Here is a 24,031-nt window from a genome sequence, read left to right on the forward strand (position 1 = left end):
TATGAAGGTAGTTGGTGTGAGAGAGGAGGATCCAGAGAATAGGGTTAGATGGAGAAAGTTGATTCGCCCCTGAAGAGAAAAGCCCAAAGGAGAAGAAGATCTTATTTGGGCCTTTGAGATACATGATTTAACTCGGCACTTAGGTGTAACATTATATGACGTACAAAACTAGTCAAACAAAGTCATTATCCACTAGCTTTTTGCACATTAAGTGAGTAGATAACACTCATGTGTCAGTGGGAGGCTCAGTTCACCCCGGAGCATCACAGGACAACCATTCACACGTCAATTCAGGGTCTCCACTGAACGTCTTGCGTGGTTTTTTGGTGAACATGGAGACTCCACACAAGAGGCGGGGAAGGTGAAGATCAGATGGTGGTACATTCATGGATGAAGGGAAAGAGAACAGGATGTTAGTTGGTGTGAGAGTGTTAAATGGAAGGTGGTGATTGGCTGCGGTGACCCTGAAGGTACCAGCCGAAAGGAAACAAAGCGGACAGAGATGCTACTCATGACGGGTGTCTATTTTTTGGCTTCACCAAAACTGGTGTAGCTGAGAAAAAACATTTTCAAGTCATCCCTCCCCATTTTCAGTCATCCATTCACTCGCTCATCATCCAAACTGAAGGCCATCCCAGCCGGACCCTGGACCTGTCAATCACAGGGCCTCGAGGCCGGTCCTCCAATGATCTACCTACTATTAAAATACAAAACATATTAGAAACCTGTGTTTGAACCCATATTGCACAATACAACTCTGTGCATTGTTTTCTCATGAGGTGACTGAAAGGAATCAGCCAGGGATGTATCGTCCGGACAGTAGCTACTGATCCAAATGATCTTCAGTCATGGGAGAACGGTATTTGGACTTCATGACTCGCATCACTGACTCACATAAATAATAGATAGAGATCCAGATACTTTATGGATCCCGAAGGAAATGAAGGTGCCTGGAAGCATACACATAACACACAGCGCACAGATCGCACACATCTGCACTCATACAAAATAAGAAGAAAGGTGTCCTGATAAGGCACCTTACTGTAATCCAAGTTGTGGGGACTCATGCGGTCCAGTCCATTATCCTCGACTCTGCAGGAAAGGGACTGGATTCTGTGACTGAACAAACTCTTCTGATTGTTGAAGGTGGCGTGCAGGAGGTCTGGAGTGCAGCCTTCTCGGGGTCCTCCTGTCCCCTTCCCCACCGGCCTCTCCAGACGTCCGTTGTCCTTCTACCTCATGCTCCCACCCAAGCATACCGCTGCATAGAGGACACTGGCTGTGGCTGACCGGTAGAATAGCATCGGGAGTTTGTTGCAGATACTAAAGAAGTGGAGCCTGCTTGGCCCTTTCTTGTAGAGGGCATCTGAATCGGCGAAACACCCGTGTCGGGATGTTGGCGCGAACCGCTCCGGCAAACTCACATCAAGCAATCAACTGATTCTTTGTGTCTGCAAGTTTTCTGGAGCCAGAACATCGCAAAGACTTTGCCATAGAATAAAATGACTCCTTGTACAAAAAGCCAAGGAAACAACACAAAGACGCTCTAGTCGGCGCCTCGTCAAAGTGGACAACTGTCATTACATGACATTCCAGTCATTTGGCAGACGCTTTTGTCCAAAGCACTTTTACAAAAAGTGCAATTCAGTCACCGAAGATCCGAAGTACCAGTAGTCTGAAGTCAGAAGTGACCGCTCAACCAAATATCCATCTCAGAACCATGAGCATACATACATTCAGTTCATCGTTCATCTTCATCTGGAGGCTAAGAGCAATTAGCGGGGTAGTGTTTGGTGAAGAGGTATGTTTTCAGCTCACGGCGGAAGATGGGCGGCGACCCCGCCGTTCCGACCTCTTTCGGGAGTTCGTTCCACCGCCGAGGAGCCGAGACCGAGAAGAGCCGAGACCGGTTGGATCGGCAGCCGGGGGCTCGAAGTGATGGGGTGGACAATCGCCCGGAGGTGGTGGATCGGAGGGAACGGGTAGGGACTCGACCATATCATCACTGCCCGGTAGGCGAGTACCAGGGTCTTGAACTCGATGAGGAGCCACCAGGAGCCAGTGAAGGGACATAAGAAAGGGGTTGTGTGGGAGAATTTGGGACGGTTGAACACCAGGCTGCCGCTTTCTGAAGAGGGAAGAAGCTCCAGAGGCCTGATGGTCACCGCTGGGGCACCAGCAAGGAAGGAGTTGCAGTCGTCCAGACCAGACTAGAGCCCGGATGAGTATCTGCACCGTATCCTCCGTGTGGAATCTGGAAACTGGTGTCTAGTTTTAGAGATTTTAGTTCCTTCACTCTTCTGCCCTCCAGCTCGTTGTTCAGAGGAAGGTTGTGTCGTATTTTTTATGAACGGTCCAAAAATGCCGCTCCACATTTCCCTCCTTGGGTATCGTGATAGCAGTCCAGCAGATCAGGCAAACGCACATCGAAACTGACATCATAAAAATAGAGTCCAACTCCCACTCCCTGTGGAAGCAGTAAGTTTAGCTTCTTTCTTGGTCCGGCGAAATACATTTCCTTTAGTTTAGACGAAACGAGTCGGAGGATAATCTGGTAGCTCGCTAGCGTGCGCGAGTTCTGAAGCACGAACGCTAGGCTTAAATATCATGCCATCGACCGGTAGATCGAGATCGGCGTGTCGGGCGCCCGTTTTCCACTCCGCTCCTTGCGGAAAGTTAATCCAGATGTTTATTTAGCTTGACTAACTAATTCCACGCGTTCAGGTAGAGACTGACCCGTCTCGATGCAGAATGAGTGAGAAATGAAAAGCAGGCGCCTTGTTTACCATCTAAACCCCCCCGAGGTCTCGGCCGATGATTACTCTGATCAAGAGATTTTAATAGCCGTCGGCCCAAACTGTTAAATCTCTCGTTCCGTTCTTTTTTTTTTTTCTTATATCCAAAGTAATTAAAATCCATCTTCGTCCCGCCGACCCGACAGTGAGCTCATGCGCCCGTCCATTATGACATCACATAATCGCCGTAAAACTTCTCGAGCCTGTAATCCCCCGGAGATGATTCCAGATTGCCGCTCCGCTCCGGCCGCAGTCCATTACACTTTTATTCGTAATAACGCCGCGGAATTTAATCAATTTCATTAGCCAGAGTGTGGCTGGCGAATGTGGCTCTGATGAGAATGACCTCTGACCTTCTGATGTGCAGAGCAGCAGATTGTAGACACTCAGCTGGTCAAACGTGACCCCGTTTAATGTCTGTCCCACACACACACACAGACACACACACACACACACACACACACACACAGCGACAGAAAGGCAAGCACGGAGGAGGTAATCAAATAAATAAATGGGATCGCTTTTCCAAATGAAAACATCTTGTTTTCAGTTTTCAGACACTCGGAGGAGTTTGCACCTGCACGAATGAGCGTCGCCGGGGGCGACGACGACGATGATGATGGGATGCATAAACGCGGAGAAAGCGGATAGACCGAGGCGTTGTCAATCACATGGATCTCCATTCAGGGGGAGGAAACCGTCTCTCCGTCCAAGAATAGGTTTGAACCGTTCCTTTGGAGGAAGCTAATAGCTAGCTGGTGATCCAATCACGTTCCTCCCACTCTTCTTGCATCCCTTTATCAGTGCATGAGAGCAACCTCGTATCTTCTCAGGCTGTCTCAGGTTGCGGCTTCATCTGCCGCAGCGTCTTGCCATCATTGTATCATTTTTAGCTATTAGCTTGTAACCGTCAGCGCTACTGGTATTAGCGTCAACAGATGATTTACCCCCTCGGTCTCCACAGCGACCTCGCTTCCATCGAGGAGGCAGATGGTTGTCCAGATCTGCTCAACGTGGGAAGTGTCACCTGAACATAAATGCGTTCACATATCGGGGTGTTGAAAGAAGGGATCCTTGTGGGGTCCGAAGCCGCTCACCCAGCGGTTCTTCACCTTGTCGGAGGTTCTGAACCCCACCTGTTTTACATGCGCGTTCACCGAACCCTTCTTTATTGGATGGAGGATCGTTTCGTCGATGGGTACAAAGAACAGGCGGAGGAGCCTTTTCATGGAATCTGGCTCCCTTCACCTTGAATCCAGCAAGCGCTATGTTCTTGTAGTTCCCATCTCCACGCAGCTGAAGGAAGCCTTCCCTTAGTTTTGCCGGTGCCGGACTAGAATTGCTCATCTTGTCTTTGCAAATCATGCGGTCAGGACATCGATTCCAATCGCCTTCCGTCATACATGTGAATCCGTATTGTACGTGTTCTTCCGACCGCTTTCTTTTTTTGTCCGACATAATCAGTATGAAGGGATTAAAATATGAAGAAAGAAATCACATGACATACCATCACGACAGTCACAAGTCACTACAACTGAGCGCCAAAATCCCCGCAGCACGGATAGGCCGAGCGATGTGGCGTGATCACCTGCGGCCGGTGATGTCATCACCAATGTGTGTCTTGACCTCCGCCGAACCCCTGAGACTGACCCGCCGAACCCCTGGGGTTCCATCGAACCCAGGTTAAGAACCACTGCGCTAACCGCTACGGTGTGCTAATAAGGACAACACGGGTGCTCTCGACCACAGCCAATCACCTCCTCCGTCCGACCACGACCAACTTCCTGTCTCCTTCCCCTCCCTCCTCTGTCCACGTCCAAACCATCTCAGGCTTTACTTGCAGAACATCTAAAAAGCTCTCTTTCACTCCCAAAGAGAAGCTCCTCCCGTTCATCTCCTCCATCCTCTTCTGACACCTTTTCTCCTCCAGTTTCAACACATTTCTTGACCTCCAACCTTTCCATCGCTCTGGACTTGCCGCTTTCTATTAATGCCAATTTGAAACGGACACGTTTTCCACTTTGCCACGACGATAATATAATACTTTATCCCCCTATGAGGATAGATATCTGTGTTGGTTTTGTTTTTCTTTCTTTTTTTTCAGAAGCCACTCACGCACAGGAGAGTTTTCATCCATCGGAGATTAATGGTGCGTAACAAACAAAAGCCGGGGTCTCGGGAGGTTAAACCGTCGGAGGACAGGGTTCAACAAAGCATGATGGAGTTACTCTCAACTCCTCCTCTTCTTCCCCATTAACCGCATCCGCTATATTTTAGATTTTTAAAAATTTCAGCGAATGAAAATGGACGTGGAGAAACAGCTGGAGAGAAAAATAGGGGGCGTCTCTTTCGAGTGATGGTTTGACTCCACGAATGGTTTCACCTTCAAGATGGATTTACACAGGGGAAGTGTGTGTGTGTGTGTGTGTGTGTGTGTGTGTTATTGTGACGGTGAGTCCTATCATAGCCACAGGGCCAGATGTTTCCCCCCCCAATTCCACCCCCTTTCATTTTTTCTCTCACTCTTCCTGCACCTCAGCCATCAATCCACTCTTCCTGCCTGCGTAATGTTCTTTTCCAATTTCATTTCAAATATCTGAATGCGTCCCGTGAGTGTTTGAACCGACACACACACACACACACACATTGTCAAGATAGTTTGTGTGATCGACATTTCTAGTTTTCTTCTAAAGCGGAGGATCATTTAAAGCCCATCGTGGTGATCCTGAGCGTCGAGGAGGATTCTGATCTTTCAGTTTAAACACGTTTAAACACGCCAAGAACACGGAGACGTCACGCAGAAGGAAAACCCCTGCGGGAATCCGACCGCGGACCTTCTCGCTGTGAGCTGGACCTCTTAAAGAAATACTTAAGCCGACTGGACGTGCGGAATAATATGACGTTCTCGTAATAAGTCCTGAAATTAAACAACATGTCACATGGTCCTCCTGCGCTGCTCACACACACATCATCATCGCCATATCTTGGGAAAATATAAAATATTAATTTTCGACAACTTGATCAGGTACTCTGATATCCGTCCGGTCCGCAAAATCTTCCATAGCGTCGCCCCACCTCCTCTGAAGACCTTCGTCAAGCCTCGCTCCGACTCACAAGTCCAGTATCTAGAGGAGACGGCGATGTTCCTAAAAGAAAGTCTGCCTTTTCTCAATCTGCTTTTTCCTGTGAAGCCGTCAAAGAATGGAATGGGCTTCCAGACGATCTGAAGAACATGACTGATTTTCACACCTTTACACGGGACGTCAAAAAATGGATTCTGGAGCCCCAAACATGCTAACGCTAACAATTCCAGACGGGTATTTTGCCCCCAGATGACCGAAGTAACAATATCACAACAATAGCACAACAATAGCACTTTCATCTTGCAAAATACATATTTTATTGCCTGTTTATATATTGTATAGTTATTTTATTGCCTATCTGTATATTTCATATATATTGTCTATTTTATATTTGTATTGTCCAGGACTGCAGATGGAAATTAGCTATGAGCTACAATCTGGTACAAACATCTCTGCCTCTGTGCTTCATGTAATTGTACACTGTCCTAATAAACTTCTAAACAAACAAACAAACATATATAACTTTAAAAACACATATATTATCAGTGTTATTCTGTGGTCGGCGCGAACAAACACGCGTTGATCAGATGCGAGGAACGTCTAAAACACAACTTGCTGCCGAAGAAAGATGTTTTAAGTGTGTTTGTGCCGCTGGTGAACTCACAGGAGAGAGGATTTCTGATGTTTGTATTTAAAATACACAAATCTGTTGCTCAGGCAACCATCTAAACCAGGGTCCCCAAACTTTTCCCTGCCAGGACAAATATCTTTTCCCTTCTCTGACGGGCCGGTTTGTAACAAAAAATTTTTGTTTTTCAGAAAGACACACAAACAAAAATTAACGCTTTCTGGGATCTTGACAGGGAAAAAAAAAAATTTAAAAAATCAGAAAATAAATCATAACATAATTTATGAAAAATGTCTTTGACAGATGAGACAAACAGCTTTTTTTATTGAAGTGAACAAAAATATAATTGTTTGTCCACTGCAGGTTAAATACCTTGAATTCTAAATCTATTTTCCTCTTTTCTCGCCGTTATTCTGCGTTATTTTACTTTTTATTTTCTTTTTGAGGGAGGGTTTCCGCTACGGCACAGACTGCAGGAGGGCGGAATTAAATGTTATGCATGTACAAGTCAGGATTACGTGGCCGGAATGGAAATAAAAAATCATAAATCACCTCTGGAATTGTTCAGGCGCCGGCAAAATATGGAGGCTGTGGTTTGGGGACCCCTGATCTGAACCCTCCGTCCTGCAAGACCAGAACCGACCCCTAATCCGGCGGCGTCGCTTTCCAAGACAAAAAGAAATCACCGGAACGACCCCCTGTTTACACCCTGGGTTTCGTCCTCAGACTTCGGACCGCCTTCGCGATCCATCGAGTCTATCATCTTTGATTTTCCTTCCTCTTCTGCAGCTTCCCGGCTCACGTGGCGCTCACATCCGGGGGTGAAACCAGGCCGCAGGTGTGACGCCAGGTGTCAACGCCAGGTGTCAACGCCCCCAGCCAACCGCCGCTCCGAGTCAAACGCGACAGATCGGATCGGATCGGCGCTCGGAGGACCGGCGGCCAGTCGGGGGTCGGGTCAGGAGGGCGAGACTCCGCCGTCCGTCCAATAAACTCCCCGCCAACTTAAATATTTACCGGTCGCCCGGGCGACAGACATTCTTCCCGTTCCGTTATTTTGACGTTGGGATTCCAGCGTCTGGAAAATGTTGCGGCAGCGAACAAAGCATCGGATTTAAAATCTGACCGCCGGCGACGCCGCTTTTTTTTTTTTACATTTTTTCCGTCGGGCGTCTGGTTTCGCAGGTGTGTCAATGAGGAAATTCTGCTTTTCTTTCACGTTTTATCTTTTAAGATTCCACCTGCCTGGGTGACAAACAGTCACCGGAGCCGCATCACCACAGGATTTGGCTCCGTAATTACAGATTGCAGGGGTTTGAAGATGATGAACAAGGTGACGGGGAGAAGACCGGTCGCTGTTGAGATTCATTAAATCTCCGGAAAACTCCGGAGGCGAGAAGACGCTCTTCTTCCTTCTTTTCCCTTCCACAGCAAAAACAATGATGAGGGATTTCCACCCTGACCTGCAGGGGCCCTGCAGATGATCACCTAAAAACAACAACGCCTTCCTCCTGGAAGCCAAAGTTTGGAGACCTCCGTCACGGTTCGCCCGAGGAATCCCACAAAGCTGGTCGGAGTCTCGAAAATGACGGATTCAGAGCCACGCTAAGCAAAAGTGGTGGATCAGGTTGGTCAATTATAGGAGCAGTGGTTTTATCCAGTGTTGTTTGCTAGCGGTTGCAATAAATTTGCATTATCTTACTGCATTGAGATGAGAGCAACTTTATTTATCCCGAAGCAAATTGTTGTGCCAGAGTTTCAAGCAAAACATAACAATAATAGATAATAGTAGGAAGGAGGGAGAAGCTTCTTCTTCTTCTTTCAACTTTTCCCTTCAGGAGTCGCCACAGCGGGTCAACTTTCTCCATCTAACCCTATTCTCTGGATCCTCCCCTCTCACACCAACTACCTTCATATCTTCTCTCACTACGTCCATAAATCTTCTCTTTGGTCTTCCTCTGGACCTCCTGCCAGGCAACCTTCAGCAACGTTCTACCTTTAGACATGAACAGAGGAGTGTTCATGTCCAAACCATCTCAGTCATTACTTTGTCTCGGTCATACATGTCCTGCACCCCTGTGACAAATTCTTCTTTTCCTTTGGTCTTTTCCCTTCAGGTGTCGCCACAGCGAGTCAACTTCCTCCATCTAACCCTATTCTCTGGATCCTCCTCTCTCACACCAACTACCTTCATATCTTCTCTCACCACGTCCATAAATCTTCTCTTTGGTCTTCTTCCAGACCTCTTGCCTGGCAGCTCCAATTCCAGCATCCGTCTACCAATATCTTCTCTATCCCTCCTCTGTCCATGACCCAACCATCTCCGTCTGGCTTCTCTGACCTTCTCTCCAAAACATCTAACATGTGCCGTTCCTCTGATAGACTCATTCCTGATCCTCTCCATCCTGGTCACTCCCAAAGAGAACCTCAACATCTTCATCTCTGCAACCTCTAGTTCTGCCTGCTGTCTTTCGGTCATTGGAACAGTTTCTAGTCCAAACATCATCGCTGGTCTCACCACGGTCTTGTACACCTTTCCTTTTATTCTGGCTGATGTTCTTCTGTCTCTTGGTACCCCTGACACTTTTCTCCACCCACTCCAACCTGCTTGGACAGTCTCTTCACCTCTTCACCACACTCTCCTACGCTCTGGACTGTTGACCCCAAGTACCTGAAATCCTCACACACATATATTCTGTCTTGCTGCGACTAACCTTCATTCCTCTCCTTTCCAGATCATACCTCCACCTCTCTAGATGTTCCTCTACCTGCTGTCTGCTCTCACTACAGATGGGAAGGAGGGAGAATAAGAAATACAATAAAATATAAATTGTCAAGGTTAAGGCTGTCAGGGGTTTGAGTGCAAAGATTTGAAGATTCCCTGCAGCTGAAGGGAAGAGGAATTAAAAAGTCTGATGATTAAAGATTATTTCTTTTCTTAGCGAGCTGCATCAGGGCGGGGTCATCCTCGCCGACCCCTCGACGGAGGGGACGTCGCCGTGTCGCCGTGTTTGTGTGTTAGCGGCAGCTGCCGGTCGCCACCAAGCTGCACGCCGCTGCCAAATGGCGGCGGCGGCGGCGGCCTCTGACTGGCAGCTCTAATGACGGTATTCAGAACAGAAAGACGGAGAGGAAGAGGGTTTGGACGGACGCCAGTGATTCTCACTCCTCTTTCCTCCCTCCGTCTCTCCTTTGTGACGCCGCTCATCTATTTTGCATCTTTCCTGCACTTTTTCACACTCGCTCCTCCCGTTTCCTTCCTTCTTTCCCGCCCTCGTCTTTTCATGTCGCCTAATTTTGCCTGTCCGTTCCTCGCCAGCTCTCATTTGTCTCCCCTCCGTTTTTTCCCCCGTTCCCTTTATTTCTGTCCATCCATGATTTCCCCACAGCGCTCTCTGTTTTACTGTGTGTGTGTGTGTGTGTGTGTGTGTGTGTGTGTGTGTGCACGTGTTGCTGACAGCTGTGGATCATTAGCAAGGCAGGTAAGTATGTCCACAAACCAGTCACTATACAAACGTAATCATGCTCATAGGTTCAGGCCACCAGTGTGTGTGTGTGTGTGTGTGTGTGTGTGTGTACATAGCTGAATATGACAGAGACAAATAAACACATTCTTAAAAAAAAAAAAAAGATTTAAGCTTGCTTATTTTTAGAAAAAAAAAAAATCACAACACCAGCAGCAAACACACACACACACACACACACACACACACACACACACACACCTCTGTGTAAGAGACCTAAAACAGGGCGAGATTAATGTTGCTACCTGCCACTAGAGACTATTGCACATATTCCACCATGTCCTGAAAACACACACACACACACACACACACACACACACACACACACAGACATTGCAACTGCTGACGTGTACATTCTGTTGTGGAATTTATGCAAAATATGCATATCTTAATTGCATTATATGAAATAATTAGCTGCTGTTTCTGTTTTTTTTTCTTTCGCTGGACCAACAAAGCAGGGGAAGAGCTTTAACTAAATGAATCCTCTCCCGGTTTGCTAATTATGAATATATTTTTATCATATATTATTGATTCATGTAAAAAAAAAGAGGAGGTAAGATTAGCTTACCGACAGTCAGGAGCCAAAATGTTGAATAAAGGTCCCGGAGTTCGGCCTTGTCCGTGTAAAAGTGGGTTTCCTAAAATGTCACACCGGCAAAACCCGACTCTTTCAACTGGAAATAGATTTTCTTTGCTTGTTTTTTTACAGGAAATGCCGATTTCTGCCCGTTTGGAAGTGTTTCCTGTCTAAGCTCCTCCCACAGCCTCGCCCACAGGTGTTCTCAGTTTCCTCCAGGCCGGGAGCAGAACATGTATATCTTTACATTTTCACACACACACACCTATGTGCACGTGTATATAGGTGTGTGTGTGTGGATTTAATTTTTTCCTGCAGGTTTATAGTTAGATGGATTAGTTGTGTTGCACCTTTGGGGAACCAGGAAGTATCACAATCCATGGCAGCCATTAATCACACAAAGAGCTAATAAGGGTTTCTTTGCTTCGTGTCAACATCGAGGGTCATTATGATGCTTAAAGTGTAAATAAAAATCCCTTTGGGCTTCCGGGTGGGTTTCACGGTTTGAGGGATGAACGCTTGTCACCGAGTTTCACAAAACTCGTTTGTTTGTGATGAAAAGGAAAGCGGTTAAAGCCCAGTGTTTGCAGGAAGTCGTCCAGTGACAGAAGGAAATTCACAAAGTGACCTGAGTTTTGAACGCCAGCCTGAGCCGTCATGGCAAAAAAGCACATTTAAGATAGAGGTAGCAAAGGCAAAACAAAGGGCTTATGATGACTTGTATGCTCGGTTGGATAGTAAGGAGGGTGAGAATGATCTATACAGGTTGGCGAAACAGAGAGATAAAGATGGAAAGGATGTACAGCAGGTCCGGGTGATAAAGGACAGAGAGGGAAATGTATTGACAGATGCTAGAAGAGTGATGGGAAGATGGAAAGAGTACTTTGAAGAGCTGATGAATGTGGAAAATGAAAGAGAGGCAAGTGTAGAAGAGGTGATTATCGTAGACCACAAAGTAGCACAAATTAGTAAAAGTGAAGTGAGGAAGGCATTGAAGAGGATGAAGAGTGGAAAAGCAGTTGGTCCTGATGATGATATACCTGTGGAGGTGTGGAAGTGTCTAGGAGAGGCAGCGGTAGATTTCCTGACTGGATTATTCAACAGGATCTTAGAGAGTGAGAAGATGCCTGAAGAATGGAGACAAAGTGTGATGGTGCCTATTTTTAAGAATAAAGGGGATGTGCAGAATTGTGGCAACTACAGAGGGATAAAGTTGATGAGCCGTACAATGAAGTTATGGGAAAGAGTAGTGGAAACTAGACTGAGAGCAGAAGTCAGCATTTGTGAACAGCAGTATGGCTTCATGCCTAGGAAGAGTACTACAGATGCAGTATTTGCGTTGAGAATGTTAATAGAAGAGTACAGAGAAGGCCAGAGGGAGCTGCATTGTGTTTTTGTAGACCTAGAAAAGGCATATGACAGGGTGCCAAGAGAGGAGCTCTGGTATTGTACGAGGAAGTCTGGAGTGGCAGAGAAGTATGTTAGACTGGTGCAGAACATGTATGCTCACTGTGAGACACTGGTACGGTGTGCTGTGGGGGTGCTCAGGGATGAAGCGTCCTGTCTGAGGATACAGGAAGAGGAAGAGCGTCGACGGCAAAGCTTCCACTTGCAGGGACGCCCAATCTGAGGCTTCAGCCCGGAGATTAAGCAAAACCACCAGCAGGTGGCGTCTTAGTGGCGTTTCCTCACGCCAAATGACCGTAACAGCTGATCACGACTCCGGTGTCCTTGGAAGTTTGAAAACAAAAACGCGACTCGTGGCCTCATCCGGCCTCCTGATTTCCACTCCGCGTCTTTGCCTTCGGGACCAAAGTTTGATCCGATCGCACCAGTAAAACTCAAACGACGACACCTCCGGGCCGCTCGTGATATGGCAAGAAAACGATCGCGTTCCTTCGTGACCTCGAGGGTTCCCCGATCCTGACGTTCTCCTGGGGAAAATAAAGTTCCCCGTCAGAAAACTGGAGTTCAGTTCCTCAGTTTATCGTCGGCTCGTGGTCTCGATCTTGGGCTGTAAATCTGACGCCATGAAGACAAAGATTTGTTGTTGGATCAAACTTTTCCAACGATGCCGGAATTCTCTTTCCAGCTTTCTTTTGAGACTTTCACGGGATTTCATTCGCGCGTACCGAGAGCACGGTAGTTTGGAACGAATCCGCGGCACGTTTACGGACCGGCGGGAGGCGGGCGGAGAACCCGGCTTCTGGAAATAGATCGGAAGGGACGGCGCTGACCGCCGGCGGGGAGACCAAACACAGGAGAGCGTTTCGCTTCACGGACCTCCTTCGCAAGACTCAGCCATATCATTAGCATGCCGTGGCTAGCGGTTTGTCGCTAACTCCACCCTCTCATTCTGTACATCGAACATCAACACACCGAATAAACCGTGGAAATAGTTACCCTCGTTCTCCGGGGACGCGAACACCAAACGGGATTCCCGACGACCGTCACGCCGGACGTTTTCCTCTCGCAGATCCGACCCTTGACTCGGTTCGCGGTCGCCGACCCTGAATCTAAGGGAGGTCTTTGCGGCTTTTCTTACTTCGGTGTTGTTTACGTCACGCGTGAGTTAAAAGCGAACACAAAAGCCCGGTTACTAACCTCCTCTCGCCGTATCGATCGGGACTATTTTGAAAGGCTCTTCTATATTTTCTCCCTCTTTCTTAATGGGATGTCAGAAGTGACAGGCGGCGGCGGCGGCGGCGGCGGCGGCGGCGGGGGATTATGGGAGAAAAGGCGCCTCTTCTTTCTCCTGTCCAAACGTATCGATCGGCGCGAAGGCGACGACAAGGCGACCGCGATGCCTGGATGCGATTGGACCTTCCGTCAGAACCTCGCCGATGTAGGTCAGATCCGCCGTCCGGATCCGGCCGATCATTGGCTGTTCGGCTGCCATGACAACCGATCACCCCTCCCTCCCCCTTCTCCAACCAAGAGGCCCGGTAACAATAAGAGATGCAACCCGGCAATCCTGCATCCGATCTCAAGTTAATGGCTGTTTTGCATGGTCACCGCCGCGCCAGTTTAAGGTGTTTGGACCCGGTGGCGGCGCCCGGCGCTCCGGCGCTCCGGCGCTCCGGCGCCATCCCGAGCGGTCCACCTTAACAACACTCTGCCTGGCACTCAAACAAGCTTTGTTTACTGACAGGATTTGGCAGTCAGCCATTTTGTTTTTTCGCATTTACATAAACACCAAATGGTGCCTGTTTCCCGCATGTGTGTGTGTGTGTGTGTGTGTGTGTGTGTGTGCAGGGGCCCTGGCTAATTCCCTCCCTCGTCACTGCAGATGAAAATCGGAGGCAGTTTGAGATTCATTAAAAACGAGGTGACGGCGATTTTCCCGCAAAAGAGAAAAAAAAAAAAAAGCATATGAACTTGACACAAATGCTCAGGAGCTGAAAGTTCATCTCTCCGTACCTTAATTTAGTTGATTACTAAATTATGCAATGACCCAGCCAAAGACATCCGGGGTGGCGAGGAGGAGGAGGAGGAGGGTTTCTCGCTGCCAGTGATTTTTCTAGAATTGCCCTGTTTTTAGAAATACTTCCCGCTCGCCGTCACCCGGGGGTAAACATGTGTGCCGGGCGGCTCGGCGGAAAATAAATGAAGAAATCCCTCCTCCTCCTCCTCCTCCTCCTCGCGACACGGCGCCCATTCATCAGGCGGACAATGATACATAACATCAACTTAAATATTCGGTATTATTCATTTTCATGATAAAGAGAATAAAGTGCGCCGCGCGTCCCGTGTTAAACACGCCGACGGAGTTTATTTATACGTTAAGGAGACGGCGAGGCCCCGTTTTGACCCTGGGGAGAATATTTGGGGAGAATATTCGGGCGGAAAGCGGAAAATAACGCGTCCGAAAGAAGGAATATTGAGAAATATCCCCACCGAAGCTTTTACTTGCGGGGGGGAAAAGTGTTTAACAGGAACCGGGACGGGTTTTTAAAAGGAAATGTTTTTTTTGTTTTAATTTATTGGCGGGTTTACGAGCCGAAATGAGAGAATGATTTTCTCCCAGACACGCCGACTTACTTGTTGGATGGCTAATCCTCGTCTGAAACGCTTCCCGAAATCAATCATTATTTTGTGATTAAACGTTATTATATTACATTCCTGCCGTCTTTCTTCTTTTCTTTCTTGGTTTAGTCTTTTCTTCACTCCTTTGCCGGACGCTTTGTTCCTTATTTTATTTCCCTTTTCTTCCTTCTTCCTCCTCTCACTCCTTCCACCCTTCCTTCCATCTTTTCTTCCTCTCGTCCTTCACTCCTTCATACGTTTGTCCCTCCCTTCCTCCCTTCCTTCCTTCCTTCCTCCCTTCCTTCCTTCCTCCCTCATTATTTCTTAGTTTGGTTCTTTGTTAACTTGTTTGTTTGCCAGCTTGTCTCTTCTGTCATTTGTTTCTCCCTTCTTCCCTTCCTCTCTACCTCCTTCCCTCCCTTCCTCCATTCCTCCCTCCTTCCTCCCTTCCCTCCCTTCCCTCCTCGGGTCCTTCCTTCCTGGCTTCCTTCCTCTCTTCCTCTCTTCCTTCTTCCTTTCTTCCCTCCCTTCCTCCCTTCTCCCCTTCCTCTCTTCCTTCCCCTCTTCTTTCCTCCCTTCCCCCCACTCTTCCTCTCTACCTCCTTCTCCCCCTTCTTCCCTTCTATCTTCTGTCCTCCCTTCCTCCCTTCCTCTCTTCCTTCCTCCCTTCTGTCCTCCCTTCTTCCCTCCCTCCCTTCCCCCCACTCTTCCTCTCTACCTCCTTCCCTCCCTTCTTCCCTTCCCCTCTTCTTTCCTCCCTTCCTCTCTCTCCTCCTCCGGTCCTCCCTTCCTCTCTTCCTTCCACCCTTCCTCTCTCCCTTCTTCCCTTCCTATCTACTTTGCTTCCTATCTTCTGTCCTCCCTTCCTCTCTTCCTTCCTCCCTTCTGTCCTCCCCTCTTCCCTTCTTCCCTTCCTAGCTTCCTCTCAACCTCCTTCCCTCCCTCCCTTCTTCCCTTCCCCTCTTCTTTCCTCCCTTCCTCTCTCTCCTCCTCCGGTCCTCCCTTCCTCTCTTCCTTCCACCCTTTCTCTCTCCCTCCTTCCTCCCTCCCCTCCTCGTGTCCTTCCTCCTTGCTTCCTTCCTCCCTTCCTCCCTTCTTCCCTCCCTTCCTCCCTTCCCCCTACTCTTCCTCTCTACCTCCTTCCCTCCCTATCTTCTTCCCTTCCCCTCTTCTTTCCTCCCTTCCCCCTACTCTTCCTCTCTACCTCCTTCCCTCCCTATCTTCTTCCCTTCCCCTCTTCTTTCCTCCCTTCCCGCCACCCTTCCTCTCTCCCTCCTTCCTCCCTCCTTCCTCCCTCCCCTCCTCGCGTCCTTCCTCCTCGCTTCCTTCCTCCCTCCCTTCCTCGCTTCCTGGGTCGGTGTGTTTCTTCCAGTCGGCTGCGGAGCTTCGTCTCTGCGGGCTGTAATTAAGCCTCTCAGTCTCTGTGCTCAGTCATGGGTGCTTCATTGTGCACATGGATTCCTTTGCGATGCTTAATTGGCTAAACATTGTTTAGCTCCTTTTTTTTATTTTTTACTCCTCTTCTATTCTCTCCTATCACTTTTGCATTCGTTCCCGTCCCTCCGTCGGCGCCTCTTCCGACCGAGAAACCGTCGCCATTTCTTTTCTCTTATCGTCTCCAATCCGTCGCCGTGTTTTTCACTCCGCTTACTTTTCTCCGGTTCGGCGTGCCGACGCGCCGTTTTTCTTTTTTCTCCGCTCCTCTTCTCAGCTGGCTGTGCTTCAGATCCGGCGGGGCTTTAGCCCCTGGTCCTAATTGTCAGGATGAGGGTGGATCCTGTACGAGACGGCCATATGGCGCCTCGCGCCGCAGGGCCAAATTCCTCCGGCGTTTTAAGGTTACCTCATTCCAAAGGGTTTGCGGACACGTCAGATTGTCAGACTTTCCCAACTCGGCCACGGACGCCGGCTTTACCGACGACTTCGAGATGTAAAGTCGCGTTCGTACGTCCGGCTCGTCGAGTGGCCGCTTTCGCCATCATTATTGACTCTCGCGGACAGAAATGAACTCTTTCTTTTCATTTATGATGAGAGTTTGGTTTCGCTGCGAAGACACGCCGGTGTGTTTTAGAGCAGATTCGTGCGATTGCAAGCCAGGTCTTGAAAATCCAGGAGCCCTCGCCGGATTTTGGCCAATTATCCCGAGAGTGCGATTCCCTTCGAAACAAGTCGCGGAATCTTTAATCAAACTCTTATTTAGGAAACAAGACGCTGAAACATCTTACATCTGCAGGAGTAAGAAATCGGTCAATAAGAAAAGACGCCCGGTGAGCGAGTTTCGCTTCTCCGTCGCCGGTGATCCGAAAGGACAGGAAACAGGAAGTAGTGCGCCGACGGCGGGGGCGAATCTGAACGTCGCCCGTCGATCACGGGGCCACAAACCTTTACAAAGGTGAATAAGAAGGAAAAAAAACACTTTTATTATCTAAATGAGACATTTCTCCATGCAGTCGCTCAGCTGCAACTTCAGAAAAGTTCAGCCGCGGCGAAAGTGTTAATGCGTACGTGCGAGGAGTCACGGCCGGCGGAGGGCGGCGGCGTCGGAGCTTCGTCGGTGCCACATCGCCAAGGGCGGTGTGAGGGAGGGGGCAAAGCTTCAGGGAGGTAGGGCAGATGTGAGGCTGCAGACTCAGTCTAAACTGGACCCGCCACATTGACGACCGTTACAAAACCAAACAATCTTCAGACGCAGGTTTCGCACGAGGAGGGCGTGCGCGTGAAACACACTTTCCCGTCGGCCGGGATGGTCCTTTTGCGACCGACGTGGAAATTCTTCGCTACCGTCCGTAGAGACGCAATCGAATGACACCAAGAAGGATGATATTACCGTGATTTCCGGACGATACTGCAAATGGATGGACTTTTTTGGGAGGGGGACGCTAACGAGCTTCACGCCGCTAAAACGTTCATCCTCGTCACGTCGGACCGATGAAATGACCGGGAGATTCTGAGTCCGTTCAACTCCGACACCGAAGAAGACGACTTTGACGGTTTTAGTGCGCAGGAGGAAGCTAAAGATAGCGATCGGCTAGCGACCCCGTAACACCTCGGAAAAGCAAACACTGGGAGCCGCAATTACTTTTTGACGTCTAAAATAAAGGTACCACTGAATATATTGCTTTTTATTACCTTTACACTTTGTATAAACAAGTGTGTTGCTTCTGAAATTCACAAAGTATTACGGAGAAAATTTAATTTTATTTATGTAATGAACTCATTTTGAGCTTTGGGCTTTCAGAGCGTGGAGCGGAGCCTTGACCTGAATTTTAAAAATAAATCGGGAAAAAAATCACTGTGTCAGTAAACAATAAAAAATGAATATTTGCAAAATATCGTCATAAATATTTATTTTACCTGGTTTATGGGACTTCTGCTCCTGAGCTTCCGCGCACAGCGTCTGCAAATCGGGACTTTACCGGCTTCCGCCAGTGTGACGTTATTTTGAGCGGGGAAAATAATGCAAATAATTTTATTTTAATATTTAAAGATCACAATAATCTCCCAACTTAGAACTAAAAGTTAATAAAAGGAATGAACACAAATGAAATACACTTCAATTAAATATTTATCATTTATTTTCCCAAGCCGCTCGGAGCCGCGGTGTAAAGATGAAGGAGCCGCATGGGTCGCCGACCCCTGGACTAGCCGGTGCGGCTTATATGGAGGTGCGCCCTATAGTCCGGAAATGACGGTATTTATTTGTATTCTTTGAGAAGATAGACAGCAATGTCTGATATGTTTGTTCATCCATTTGTTTTCTCCCTCCTGCACTCGGGATCACCTGTCAATCACAGGGCCATCTGTGGACCAATCACAATTCACTCTTTCGTTTAATATTATCGAGACACGATTCGCCCTCCGAGTTCACACCTCAACAATTTCGGGTTTCCAATCGGCCTCCTTTTTTGCCCCCGCCGGTGACATATTTGTTTTTACATTATTTGTATTTTTTGCATTTAATTTGAATGCCATTAAAAATGACACCGATCGTCTTATTGAAATTATAATCACCGATACAATAATTGCAAAGCGATAAATGTGGCCCCTTCTACGTTGAACCGACCAATATATTTAAATATAACGGTTCTAAAACGGCCGAGACGAGATTAAATTCATATGTTATTATGATTATCTACAACAAAGATAACATTTGCATTCATTCACGCTGGTAAACTCAACAGCCCTTATTTATGTCTTTTTAAACAAACAGCTTCTGTTTTCATCAGAATTTGAAATAAGGAAGTTGCACAAGCCAAGCTAGTTTCCCTCCTGAACTCTGGAAAAGTTCCCTCAAAGGGTTTTTTTTTTCCCTCTCTGAAAATAAAGTCGGCGAGTGTGTGTGTGTGTGTGTGTGTGTGTGTGTGTGTGTGTGACTGGATAATACATGCGGTTAATACGCTCCATATGTTAATGGTCAGCAGTTCAGCTCTTCTAATATCCAAATACACAAAGCAGCGCTTCACCTGCACAAGTTTTAGGATGCGCAACCTATTGGTCTCAAACACACGTGTGTGAGAGGTATCCCTCGCGACATCTGCTGGTGTGTGTGCGTGCACGTGTGTCTGGTCCGCAGGTACGACTGGTGGCTGGCAACGTGTGTGTGTGTGTTTTGTGTTTGTAGTATACAAAACACAGGTCCCATTGGGAACTTAGGATCCAGCTGCTGATTTCAGAACAAATGGCATCTGCTATAAACACACCATCTCACCACCACCAAGAGTATATACAAACATACACACACACATGCTAACCAGTGGTGCGACACACACACACACACACACACACACACACACACACACGTAGTGTAACAGATGTAGTGTGGGCCTCAGACACATGCTCGCCCTCCTCCAACTCAGGTGCTGAGAAAGCAAGGATGTCACACTTGTAGAAGAGAGAACGTTTGTATTTCTTTTTTTCTCCCACTTTATTTGACCAATTCTGAGATTTATTTTGAAAACTTTCCAGCCAATCGAAACGCAAATGTCACACGACGGGTGCCGTGATGAATTTGGTCGCTGCTATCAGAAACGGACGGGACGAAGCACAGCGACGGTCCAAAATAGGAATCATTTCATCTTATTTCAGATTTCTGTTTGTTTATTTTTTTCCCAACATGGCAAAGTCTCCGCTTGGATAAACCTCGTTCTCGCTGGAGAAACTTTGCGGTTCCTCAGAAGCAGGAACCGCGGATCTCCTTCCGGGAGCTATTTTTTAGCCTTCGTTACCAGATACCTCTTGGAGAGCACCATTTATAAAAACGACGGCGGTTTTCTACATTTCCACATTTTCTATCTTGCAACCATAAAAACCTATCTTTAACCTAAAAAAAACCAAAAACTGTGCAATATTTCATTTCACTGTGCAATATTCAGAACTGTGCAATATTTCATTTCATAACAGTACGCGACAATTTTTCCTTTTATCATACTATTGTGCACTCCTTACCTCACTTGTTACTAAGACCCTTATAGTTTTATCACTTGTTTACCAAGACACTTTATACTTTATTTTTATTTCTAATTCTGCCTTTTCTTTTTATTATTTATTACTGTTATATTTTCTGTAACTCTGGTACAACAATTTCCTTCGGGATTAATAAAGTTGTTCTTATCTTATCTTATCTTATCTTATCTTATCTTATCTTATCTTATCTTATCTTATCTTATCTTATCTAATCTTAAAACGGACAGAACCAGCGAGAAACGAAGCAACCAAGAGGTCCAAGCTTCTCTGAGAGGCTTCCACGTTTTGCAGGAAGACGATAAAAACACTCGAACCCGTCTGATAGTTCACAATTATCACTCCGCTAACGCCGCTGCGGCTTCGCCTCCATGTCGTCCGTGTCGCCGTCAGTCCTTTTCCAAGTATATGATTTATGATTCATTAAAGCGCATCTCTTCCATCCGAGGCTGCGGATGTGTGTGTGTGTGTGTGTGTGTGGGAATGTATGTCTGTATTTTCGGGGCGGGGGGTCAGCGGATCAGAGCGGCAGGTGCAGGGATCGTGGCGGAGCCCCCGGGCCGTCCGCCAGGCTCCAACGCTCACCACGGCGATTAATCACCCGGCAAAATGCTTCTGACGTGCCGGAGAGGGAACGGGAGGAGCTCAGGGTTTCCGCATCCTTCACTGAGCATGTGTGTGTTTAAAAGAAGATAGAGATCACACACACACACACACACACACATACACAAGAGTACCTTAACTCTCAGTGGGTTTATAATCCAGATTTTAGCGCCGGCGTGCACCTCGTCGGTTAAGCAAGTTGTTTTTCGGTTTGCGGCACAAAGCCGAGCGTCTTCCACTCTGTTGCACCCAGGAATTAGCCCAGTGGTTCTTAACCTGGGTTGGATCGAACCCCAGGGGTTCGGCGGGTCGGTCTCAGGGGTTCGGCGGAGGTCAAGACACACATTGGTGATGACATCACCGGCCGCAGGTGATCACGCCACATCGCTCGGCCTATCCGTGCTGCGGGGATTTCGGCGCTCAGTTGTAGTAACTTGTGACTGTCGTGATGGTACGTCATGTGATTTCTTTCTTCATATTTTAATCCCTTCGTACTAATTATGTCGGGCAAAAAAAGAAAGCGGTCGGAAGAACACGTACAATACGGATTCACATGTATGACGGAACGCGATTGGAATCGATGTCCTAACCGCATGATTTGCAAAGACAAGATGAGCAATTCTAGTCCGGCACCGGCAAAACTAAGGGAAGGCTTCCTTCAGCTGCATGGAGATGGGAACTACAAGAACATAGCGCTTGCTGGATTCAAGGTGAAGGGAGCCAGATTCCATGAAAAGGCTCCTCCGCCTGTTCTTTGTACCCATCGACGAAACGATCCTCCATCCAATAAAGAAGGGTTCGGTGAATGCGCATGTAAAACAGGTGGGGTTCAGTACCTCCAACAAGGTGAAGAACCGCTGAATTAGCCGGATCCTGTCGGGCGCTTCCTCCGAAAACCCGAATCGCCGGCGGCGACGTTCACGGATGCGAGATGGCTCAGAAGAAAGCGGGTAGGACTGCAGTTTTGCGCTGTTATTCTGTGAATTACAAACTTGGGCGCTACAGCAAGTATATAAATCAACACTACAAGCTGTCCACGTAGCATGGAGGGTGCTAGAATCCACTAGCAAACCGTGACTGCCTGTTGACGGCAAACATAGTTTTCACACTGCTGCGTCTTTGCCGAGTCCGTGGTTTTTGTTTCGTTTGGCTTTTTTCAGCTGTCATGTGAGCATCCTTTGGGACTTCCGGTCCTCCGACCAGGACAGGCGGCGCCGAGTTCTTCGCCCTCCATCACTTGGCGTTTTGGATTTCCATCATTTCCCGTCTATGTTGCTTTCTCACGTTATTCGGCGATCACTGTGGACGGCAAAGACAGAAGTTCACACTCTTTCCTTCATTTGAACGACGATGCACTCTTTAAATCAGGGGTGTCAAACTCATTTCTCATGGCGGCCACATTCGGCCTGGGTAGATGTCAAGTGGGCCGGACCATTAAAATAATAGCATACTCAGCAATAAATAACCAAAATATCATGTCTTTCCTCTGTTTTGGTGTAAAGAAGTACAAGGACTTTAGGAAAATCTTGGAATTTAATGAACAATCCTTTTACAAAAAGTTTCATTCAACACCTCATATTTCCTTAAACAAACGTGTTATTTACTTCTATCATTCACATGTTTGCATTGCAACTGATCCCACGATCGTACAAAGGCATAAAACTTAAACAAGTATTTGGTATTGAAAAACATAGTAATGCACTTTACTTAAAGAGAACTTATAAAGAAGGGGATTTTTAAACCGTTTACACATGTGCGTATAAAATCTCATATAGATACCGAAACTTGTTGCAAACACACCAAGCACAAAGGTTTCACGTGCGTAAATAAAAAGCCCATTTTTCTTTGAAAATTCTACACTCTTTATCTACTTTTCTCTGTTTTGATAACGACATTTTGGCTAATGAGGGCGTAGCAGGAGGTGGAGAACAAAGTAGAAACAACGTCAGGTGGTGCATTGATACTGTCTGCTGATTGGTCCGTCTCAGTGATGCAGGTTGTCCTCTACTCTGACCAAAATAGTGCGCCCCCTAGCGGAAAATTCTTGAATTGCACTTAATTAAAAAAATTAAATCCTTGTCTTCTATGCATTTTTTTTAGTTTAGCGCCGGGTATTCGTGCGATAGCGGTGGGACGGCGAATGCACAGCCGGGGTTTTCTGAGACAGGAATGGACACATTCATCGTTCTGTGAGACAATTAAATAAAAGCGGTGTGTCTTTTCCGACTGGCTGCCGAGGTGTTTTGGGGTTGCGAGGGAAAGAAAATAAAGATCATGTTTGTTAGCCGCCAAATGGTTATCCTTGAGCTCGCCCGTTCGGACATTAAAATACTTTATTCTAATGTGAACCTACGGCAGCAGAAATTCTTATGTGATTACTATAATTATCATAACTATGATGCTGGTTTATTGTGTTTTTGTTTTATATTGCAAGTTGATTTTTATTGTTCTGCGTAAAATACAGCAAAGATCTTAAACTCTACCAAAGAGGTTTGTGTTAGATATTAAATGCTCCTTGACTCCTCAACATCAGGATTACTTTACAATTATTTTTTTTGGTTTTTATTGTAGAATGATTTCAAATCTTTTCTATACTGACTTGTGGAGGATCCATGTATGTTACCACATTGATCATTTATTTATCAATACCTATCTGGTGGCACTGCGGACGGCAAAATAAAAATTACAACTCCAAACTGTCAGCGTGACAATAAACACTGCGAATCCTGTTTACCTTGAATTATGATTTTCTGTCAACTCAGCATGTTCCGTCAGGTCAATCATTTATTAATCAAGACCCCGGACCAATTTCGTCTCAAAATGCAATTATTCCGTGATTGCGTCCATCCGTAGGGATCTATTCATCACCATCCCACAAAATATGTTGAGCGCCTTGCGCAGGGAAAGCTAAGCTAAATTGCCCTGCCTTTTTTTTTGTTTTTTTTTTTGGACAAATGCGCAGCCGACAACAGCTCAGGTCCCGCGAGAGGAGCCGTGACAAAAGGCACTTTCATCGCGTCGGTAAACCAAACGCATTTTCTGTCAGGTTGTACAAACACCGTTTTTATAACCTTTATTGTCTTCCAGCTGTTCACATCATTGCTTTCATTTGTCTCATCAACGGCTAACGCTAACGCTAACGCGACGTCTACCCGGCGTGTGTTTGCGTAACGCGGACTTCTGCATCTTTCTCCCGACTGCACATCCACCCTTTTCTTCTCCGCCGACCTATTTTAGTCTGATTATCCCCGACACTGTCCCTCGCGGTTTAACAGCGAAAACACGGATTACCAGAAAATCTCGCCCATTGCGGGGAAAGATTGGGATTAATTTGC

Source organism: Fistularia commersonii, chromosome 23, assembly GCF_037954325.1.
Source record: "Fistularia commersonii isolate RoL2024-O1a breed Wild chromosome 23, RoL_Fcom_v1.0, whole genome shotgun sequence".
In the NCBI taxonomy this organism is placed as follows: domain Eukaryota; kingdom Metazoa; phylum Chordata; class Actinopteri; order Syngnathiformes; family Fistulariidae; genus Fistularia; species Fistularia commersonii.